This window comes from Rhincodon typus, chromosome 8 (assembly GCF_021869965.1).
Source record: "Rhincodon typus isolate 14 chromosome 8, sRhiTyp1.1, whole genome shotgun sequence".
NCBI lineage: Eukaryota > Metazoa > Chordata > Chondrichthyes > Orectolobiformes > Rhincodontidae > Rhincodon > Rhincodon typus.
The window spans coordinates 33,608,110-33,616,783 of NC_063339.1; the positions used below are offsets into that span (position 1 = coordinate 33,608,110).

The 8,674-nt window shown below is 40.6% G+C and overlaps 1 long non-coding RNA gene across 1 annotated transcript; it reads right to left on the minus strand.

Moving 5' to 3' along the window:
• Positions 1-5,806: 5,806 nt before the first annotated feature.
• On the minus strand, positions 5,807-8,236 carry LOC125483638. Its single transcript, XR_007262572.1, has 2 exons — positions 8,134-8,236; positions 5,807-6,148 (listed from the first exon to the last, which is right to left on the minus strand). It is a non-coding gene; the product is annotated as an uncharacterized LOC125483638 (long non-coding RNA).
• Positions 8,237-8,674: the final 438 nt, after the last annotated feature.

An 8,674-nucleotide genomic window follows, 5' to 3' on the forward strand; every position in this document is an offset into this window, starting at 1 on the left:
CTGCTGTTAGATTGCTGCTGCCTAGTGAGAATCACATCTCGCTGCTCAGCAACAGCATAACAGATGCTCCTGATGTCGGGGTAGGCTGCTCCAGAGTTCTCATCTGTTCTGTCACAAATCTCACCACAGCCCATGATTGTTTAGACTTCTATAAGATCCAGCCTAAAGTAGTTACAGCCTAGAATGAACTATTAGGTTCATCCGGTCCCTTGTTAGTCTATAAGCTCTAAATGAATCTCCTTCTATCCTTATTAATCCAACCCTAAACCTAACCATTTATCCTCCTACTGCTTAATACCTTGTGCATTCAACAAGCTTCTCCTTAAATGTACCTAAACTATTTACCTCAAATACTCCTTGTGGTAGCGAGTTCCATGCTTTAACCTCACACTGTTGATATGATCCCAGTAATACTGGATGAGTCAGATCCCAGAGTGAAACCTGATTTGATAGACCTTAAGTTTTTTTTTATTTTTACTTTCAAGTTGGTCACCGTGGTGGTCAGTCCCTGAATATATTCATAAGAGGATTTCTTTGCAATTCTAACAATATCTAAGTATATTAAACAATAGAATAGGAAAGAAACAAAGCTATATATACATCAACTTAGAACGGTCTTATCTCAAACATAAGAAAGAAACATTCAACCCTCTGTCACAACAATCTCCTTTATATTTAAGGTCTTTGCAAAGATCTGTAGCTCGGGTTGTGGGTGGGGTTGTTGACTTGCTCGCCAAGCTGGCCTGTTTTCGTCCAGATGTTTCGTTCCCATGCTAGGTAACATCATCAGTGAGGCCTCCAATGGAGCGATGTTGTTCTACTCCGCTTGGTATGCCAAAACTAAATGTTAGAATGAATTTTTTTTTCCCGTGAGTTGTTTATGGCCCCACTTCGTCTGTCTCTCGCTGTGTAATCATGTATCTTAAGTTACGTGATGTCTCTAATGTTTAGACCCACTGAAAAGAAATGACTTTTTGACCCTCAAAAAAATGGCCATATTCACTGAACTGGAAACCAAAAGCCCATTTACCTTTACATTAGACCCAGGTATCCAAATAATGATAATATATCCTATATACTTCAGCACATGAGTGAAAACCTTTGTTCTGAATTTGCTATTGAATTTTTTGGTGTTTACGTTATACATATGGCTGCTTGCTTTGGTGTCACCTAAAAATGGAACAGCATCTCCCTGTTAATTTGGCCAAATCATCTCATAAACTTATCAATCTCTTTGAGGCCATCCTTCAGTTTTCTTCTTTTGCTGATGAAAGAGCACCAGTTATTGGTCTTTCCTGACAGGTATAATGTCTGAGTTCTGGTATTAATCTAGTAACTTTTTTATATTAGCCTTTTTTTATTTTGCTTATCATCAGTGGTGATTCTGTTTAAAATTAACCAGTTACTTGTTGGTGATCTTCTGGCTTAAAATTCTGACTCAGGCCTATCCCAAGTGTGTCCATCAGACATAATCACAGAGAAATCCACCAAATGCAGGAGCACCATGGTAGATCAAGACATGCCTCCCTTCTTATTACAATAGTCGCTGCTGTTTTTCAGGAGTTGAAGGTCCCAAAGTCACTTTGACAATGACAAGGACCATGCGCTGAGGTGGTAGTGTTTCATGTAGATAGGCAAAGGAGTTGCGTGCCATTGGGTTAGGAATGTAATATACTAAGTATATGAGGGGGATGTGTAAGATGTCAGGTAAATAGGTGAGTGCTTAGGGTAGATTTTGGTGAAGAGATGGCTGTCATGTTAGCTCTAGCTGGTTAGGGCCAGAGGAAGTATCAGCCAGGGTTGGCTGTGGTGGCGTTAGCTTCAGTAGTGTATGGTTAGACTTCAGGGGGCCAAGGTGTTGGCTCAAACAGAGTTAGATCGGGCCAACATGAGGAGAGACACAAATAGAATTTTGGCTCCACTAGGGTTGGCCAAGCTGGGCTGGGGTCGGGAGACATGTCAGTTCCAGCAGAGTTGAATCAGGTCAGGCCAGGCTGGTGGGATTGCTGTTGACTCAGTCTGGGCTGAGAGTGGTTGAGATGACAGCTCCAGCAAGACCGGATCCAGCAGGTTTGAACTGGATAGGGTGAGCGGTGGAGCTGTGCAGCAGGGTAGGATTGCTTGGGCTGGGGGAGTAGTAGGAGGTGATTGGACAGAGGGCTTGGTTGCAAGGGATGGGGTGATGTTCAGGTTCGGGGGATGTATATTTGCGAAGTTATGGTAAGTCAAGTGTTCAGTTTGATAGTTACTCATGAGTTAGAGTAGGTTTCTAATCCTCTAATCTTTCCTGGGTAATTATTAAACTTGAGTGAGTCAGAATACCCCAAATTCTTTGACTTCAATGAATCTTTTTTGGAAGGTTCCAAATGTAGGGAAATTGCCCACTGGAAAGCTCAACTTTCCAGGCAATTCCTATGGAGTCAGCTGGATCAGCAATTCTGCATGTACCGATGTAAAATTCTAGTGTACACAGCTCCAGTGACTCTTGGCTATTGGAATATTTGGGCAAGTGTCTGTTTATAATGTCACATTTATAATTTGGAGAGCAGAATTGTTTGTACGTGTCTAACTATTGTCTAGCCAAGTTTCTGCACTAATTCAATATAACATTTTTTAATTTGTCCTGTAATAAATGAACGTCAGTGTTTACTTTTATTTACCTATTCCATTGTATTGTTATTTTTAGCTATTTATGCAGCTATACCTCCAGAAACCTTTCTCTACCCCATTTAGGCAATTATTTTCCAAATAATATTACATAAGATTACATAGGATATATGGTACAGAAAGAGCTCATTTGGTCTAACAAATCCATGCGTATGAATAATATACAAATGAGGTATAGTAGTAAACCATTTGGTCCCTTGAGTCTGCCCTGTCATTCAACAAGATCATGGCTGATATCCCCTAGGCCTCAACTCTTACTTCACACCAGTTCATTATAGCCCTTCCTCAACTCCCTGATATTTTAAAAATCCATCTACCTCCTCTTTAAATATTTTCAGTGACCTCCACCACTCTCTGTGGTAGAGAATACCATCCACCAATCTCTGAGAGAAGAAATTTCTTCATGTCTCACTTTTAAATGAGTGTCCCCTTATTCTATGACTATATCACCTAGTTAAAAGTCCCTCTACTGGTGGTAACACCTTCTCAACACTTACCCTGTCACACTCCCTTAGAATTTTGTAGGTTGCACCACATCACCGAGCCCTCTATCTCCATTCTGTATTTTGACTGATTGTTGTTAGATATCAGTCCTATCACGGTGGTGTCATCAGTGAACTTGTAGATGGCGTTCATTCAGAATTTGGCAATACAGTCATAGGTGTACAGGGAGTACAGTAGGGGGCTGAGAATGCATCCTTGGGGGGCTCTAGTGTTGAGTGTTATTGTGGAGAAGATGCAGTTTGGGTCTGGATCACTAATTTAGGAATACTTTAGGTATTTTTTTATTGAAAACTGTTCCCCCTCCCACTATGTGGGTAACAACTTGACTTCTGCTTTTCTGTGACTGTGTCCTATTTTACCACAGTTTCTGAAAGTGACTTGCTGTGTGACAGATAAACCATTTATTTTTAATAGCTGGGCAATGTCTGTATCTGTGAGGTTTGTTTGCTGTACAGTTCTGACAAGCTTGTTTTGGTGGATTGACCATGTTAAATTGCTCCGTAGCGCGCAAACATGTGCAGGCTAGGTGGATTAGGCATGGTAAATGCATGGTTACAGGGATAGGTTGGGGGTTGCTGGGCAGGGTGGGGTGCTCTTCAGAGGGTCAGCATAGACTTGATGGGCTGAATGGCCTCTTTATGAGATTTTATGGGATTCTATAAAATTTAGGCAAATGGGATTAGTTCAGTTTAGGATACCTGGTCGGCATGGATGAGTTGGACTGAAGGGTCTGTTTCCATGCTCTGTGACTCTAGGCCATCACTATTTATGGTGCTACAATTTGAAGCCAGCTCATACGCACTAATCATGTATGAAGAGAGTGAGGAAGAATACTCCCAATGATGACGATTGCATGATAACAATGTTGTCCAATAAGTGCAGCAGAGAACAATGAATCCTTCTCCAGTTGGGAATGCAAATACTAGATTCAAATTGTCAAGAGACCTAAGTGTTACACTGAAGTTTTAAATGTTAGTCTTGTTAACATGTTAACATCTGTTTTACATGTTTGTATATCGAATTGACAACACATGCCTGTGTACCTGCAAGTACACATCGCTATAGAATCCCTACAGTGTGGAAACAGGCCCTTCGGCCCAACAAGTCCACACCCAGACCCTCGAGTATCCCAACCAGACCCATCCCCCTACAACCCACCTAATCTACACATCCCTGAATACCAGGGAATCAGGCCATTTAGCATGGCCAGTCCACCTAGCCTGCACATGTTTGGACTGTGGGAGGAAACCGGATCACCCAGAGGAAATCCAGACTCGGGGAGAATGTGCAAACTCCACAAAGACAGTCACCCGAGGGTGGAATCAAATCCGGGTCCCTGTTGCTGTGAGGCAGCAGTGCTAACCACTGAGCCACTGTGCATGTTTTGGAAAAATTTTTATCTTTGGGAAAAGAGGACTGTTATATTCAGAGACAACAAGGTGCATGGCTGGATGAACACAGCAGGCCAAGCAGCATCATAGGAGCAGAAAGGCTGATGTTTCGGGCCTAGACCCTTCAGATGCTTAAGATATTATTACATTATGGCACGTGACCTGAGGGTATACTCTATCTTACCTGAGATCAATTGAAGCATGGGGCTATACTGGAAATATGCTCCTCAGTTGTAAACTCAGAGCTTAATGCTAGCCAGACACTTACATGGCTGAAGGTAGTAATGTTTGCACATATTAGTTAATTGTAATATATGCCTATTGAATTCTTCAACACCACACCCAGTTTCTTAGGTCACAGGAGATAATACAAGTATTGCCACATTCTGTTGGAGGCAGATTGAGACCACTCAGTATTAGCCCTTTCAGACCTATACCGAATAACACACAAATGCTGTCATTGTATTATATCTTCTGGTTCCAATCAGTTAGAAATAATCAAATTTCAAACTCAAGCTGCTGGTGCTTCATTGAACCTATTATTTTCAGCTCTCCATTTCTCTGGTGGACTGAGTCATGCATTGTTATTCAACAGTGATTGTGAACAATTCAGGATGTACGTTCACAGAACAGTTACAGTGAAATCGTGATAGGTCAAAGTGGATGACTTAACTTCCGGTTGTGTCAGTCATTGGCCTGTACTGCCAGCAGAATATCAAATCCTATTAGGCAAAGCATATGATAAATTGAATTTTCACACAGTCTGCTCTGGATTAACTAAACTTGGAAATGGGCAAAATCAGATCTGCTACCTTGTTAAATCACTCATAATTCTTGGTGTTAGCACGAGGTACTTAATAAGGAAAGACTCAGGCAGCTTTAAAGTTTGAAAGAAAAAAGGTGGAAAGCCTTGGAACATTTCCCAACAAGGCTCTGATATTTTCCTTTACATGCGTAATCTGTCCAAGTGGTAACTTGGCTGCTGTCAGAGGAGGAAGTGAGTGGGGAATGTACAGTATCAGTGTATAGTTGGAAAATGCTGAGGTTTATTTTTGCCTTTTCGTTTAAACTTGTCACCTGTCCAAAAGGCAGAAATACTCAAGAATATTTCCATGCAAGTCTCTGAAATGGTAATTCCTCATTCACTTCCTCTGCTCTTAGCTGCAGGGTCATGTAGCTCCCTCTTCATAACTACCTCGCATATCAAAAACCTATGTTTTAGTCAGATTTCACAGAGAATCTTGTTTGATTCAAAAATGGACATTTTACTTTGTCCCAATGAAAATGGTGGTGATGAGGAAGAGTGATACATCTGAGACTCCCCTACACTCCTGACCTTTGCTTTTGCGTACTGAGTTTGAAGCCTTTTGTGATGATATCTAATGTGAGGTTCCTCCTGGGTCTCCCACTGCTTCAGTAGTGTGACTTCCCATTGTTGGGCTGCAAGCCAGACATTCCTGTGGATTCTCCTGCCTCTGTGATCCAGCTGTTGTCCTTAACTGGATGACGAACACAGAAGTGGCTTGGCAAATTGACCATCTCATAGAAGATCTTCCCTGCTGGCATATTGTTGAATTGAATGAGGTCTAGAAAATGGAAATTATGAAGATGCTCAAATCTTTTATTTGCAAAAGAATCTCCCTATATAGTCCGATCTGAGAGAAAGGAAATGCATGCACATGTACTGTTTTGTAATTGTTATACCTCATTTCTTGCGAGAATATGCTGAATTGATCAGAATATTCAATATGATTCTGATAAATAGAGGTATAGTTCTTACTGTCACAGTATATTAATTCTAACCTATTTTTGCAAGCTGTCAAAAAATTATGACCAAACTGGGCACAAGACTTTTTTCTCTTAATCTTAACTTAATTGTTATTTATTTACGTTTTACGGTTTAACAAAAATCTGAAACTCTTGCTGCTGCTGAAGAATTGAGTACATTCATTTCAGATATACAGTATGTAATTATCATTGATAGAAAGCTCCACCATGTTTCATACAAACCTTTTTTGGGGTCATGTACTTGGTTCATTGAATCAATCAAAAAACAGCCACAGGATACCAGATTAACAGCCAAATCAAGTGGAGTAAGAGCTGACAGATCAAAGTGTGAACTAAATCATTGTGTACGCTTGATATTAAAGTGACTGTTCATGTTTTGAATCTAATAAATCATTAATGAAAAGGATGTTCCTTTACTGGTGAATCATTTGCATTGTTTGTATTTTGTTATTGTATGTGGATTTGATAAAAGGACTTCAAAGCAGAAGAAAAATACTTTGATCTCGGGATGCTAAGATCTCTCAATTAATTATACAAGGCATCCCTAGAATTTCAACTTACATAAAGGAACCCTTAAAGATGCAAGTTAATTGAAGAGAATTCTGCAAGTCTCTGGCTTTACAACAAAAACATGAAAAAACTATGGTGAAAATTTTATGATCTGCTGTGGCAATTTTTTTTTTGTTTCTGAATTGCTTCCCGTTCAGAGAAGGAAAATATTTCTTCTTGAGTCATTTTGTAAGGAACAAAATGATCAAAACAATGTTTTTAAGCACCCTGTGAATCCAAACACATGAATGGAATGGGGGCCAGTAATTGAGGTGTCAGTGCTCACTTGCTGCCCTCGCTGAAGGAGGGTAACCAGCTGGCCTCTCCGTGCCCTGCACCATCATCCATTTCCTGTAAGATTGTGGCTGGGAAGCAAATGGTTTTTAAGGGCCTCACTGGGGTGAGGGCAAGCAGGTCACCGTGCCTTGCATACCCTAGCCTGCACAGCCCCGTAAAATAGAGGACAGGTTGGGGTGGCAGGGTAGTGTTAAATCTGATTATGCCCTAGAAAATGTAAATAAAGATGGTTTTTTCAAATGCTCTCATTAAACTGAGCTAATAATAAGCAATAAGCACCCCTGGGCAGAAATCCTCTTTCACACACAATATTCAGGTGTGCATTTTTAACCTATATTTGTGGCTGCTTAAATGGCAATGTGACAATGAAAGTGACATTAAGATTGAATGGATACATTTGCAGTGCATTTTGGTTGAGGTTTGACATAGAAAATTGGCCAATCCCATATCAGCTGGGTGAGATCCTGAACTTTTCTCAGCCTACCACTAGTTTGTGACTGTGTTTGATTTTAAATTGCTCACTTGCCAAAAAAAATTGGAGACAACTACTAAGAATAATATTACTATCAATCAAGGTCACTAGCAACTTTACAGAACACAATTTTAAGGAAGAACCTTTGTACATTTTTGACAGCTGTCATACCTAAGTGTAACAGCAGCATAATGTTATTTGATTGTGGATACGCTGCTAAATTTGGCTCTGTGGCACAGCTATTATCGATATGACTGGAATTTGTGAATGTAATATGGGATGTGATATTGGACTGCTCCCAATGTATCCAGTGTGGCCTGCACCGACTGTTTTTGGTCAAATTGGTTAGCATGGACATTGGTGTGTGCTGAGTGGCCAGATCATACCACCAGTCAGCATCTAATGTTGAGTTGGCACTCAACATGCCATTTTGATAACCCTAATCCGGTTCTTAAACATACGTACCTGAAGTTATGGTTCTGCTGCACAAAGGAATGCTTCAAAGGAGTTTCTGATGGGATCACCATGTTCAGTTCATGTGCTTTTGACTTTGCTGCAAAGTTAATGGAAGTACAGTGTAATTGGAGGAACTTACAAAATTTTATGGAATGGTGCCTGTTATTTGTAAGAAATACTGTGGATTTGCAAAGCTTTAATCAGAAAATATGTTTATAGTCGCAGGAACTTTAGTTTCAGTTTCTCTGTGGAAAACAACAGGAGGAGAAGGAGCAAGAGGAGGATACCCACAGAAGGTTGTTGAACCCACTAATGGTACTCAGGGGCCATTTCTCCTCCCTCCACCTCACGTAGGAGCAGTACCCGTAGGGGCTATAAATTCAGTCAGATGGTGGTCAGACAACTTTACCACCTGTGCCAACTAGACCAGCAGCCACAGCTGCTTGCATTGGTGCTATCAGTGGTAATCAGGGAGCAACAGTGTTCTGGGCATTGTTGTCAGCATTTTTCCACCAATCTTTATTCAATGACACTTCCAGTTATATGTATA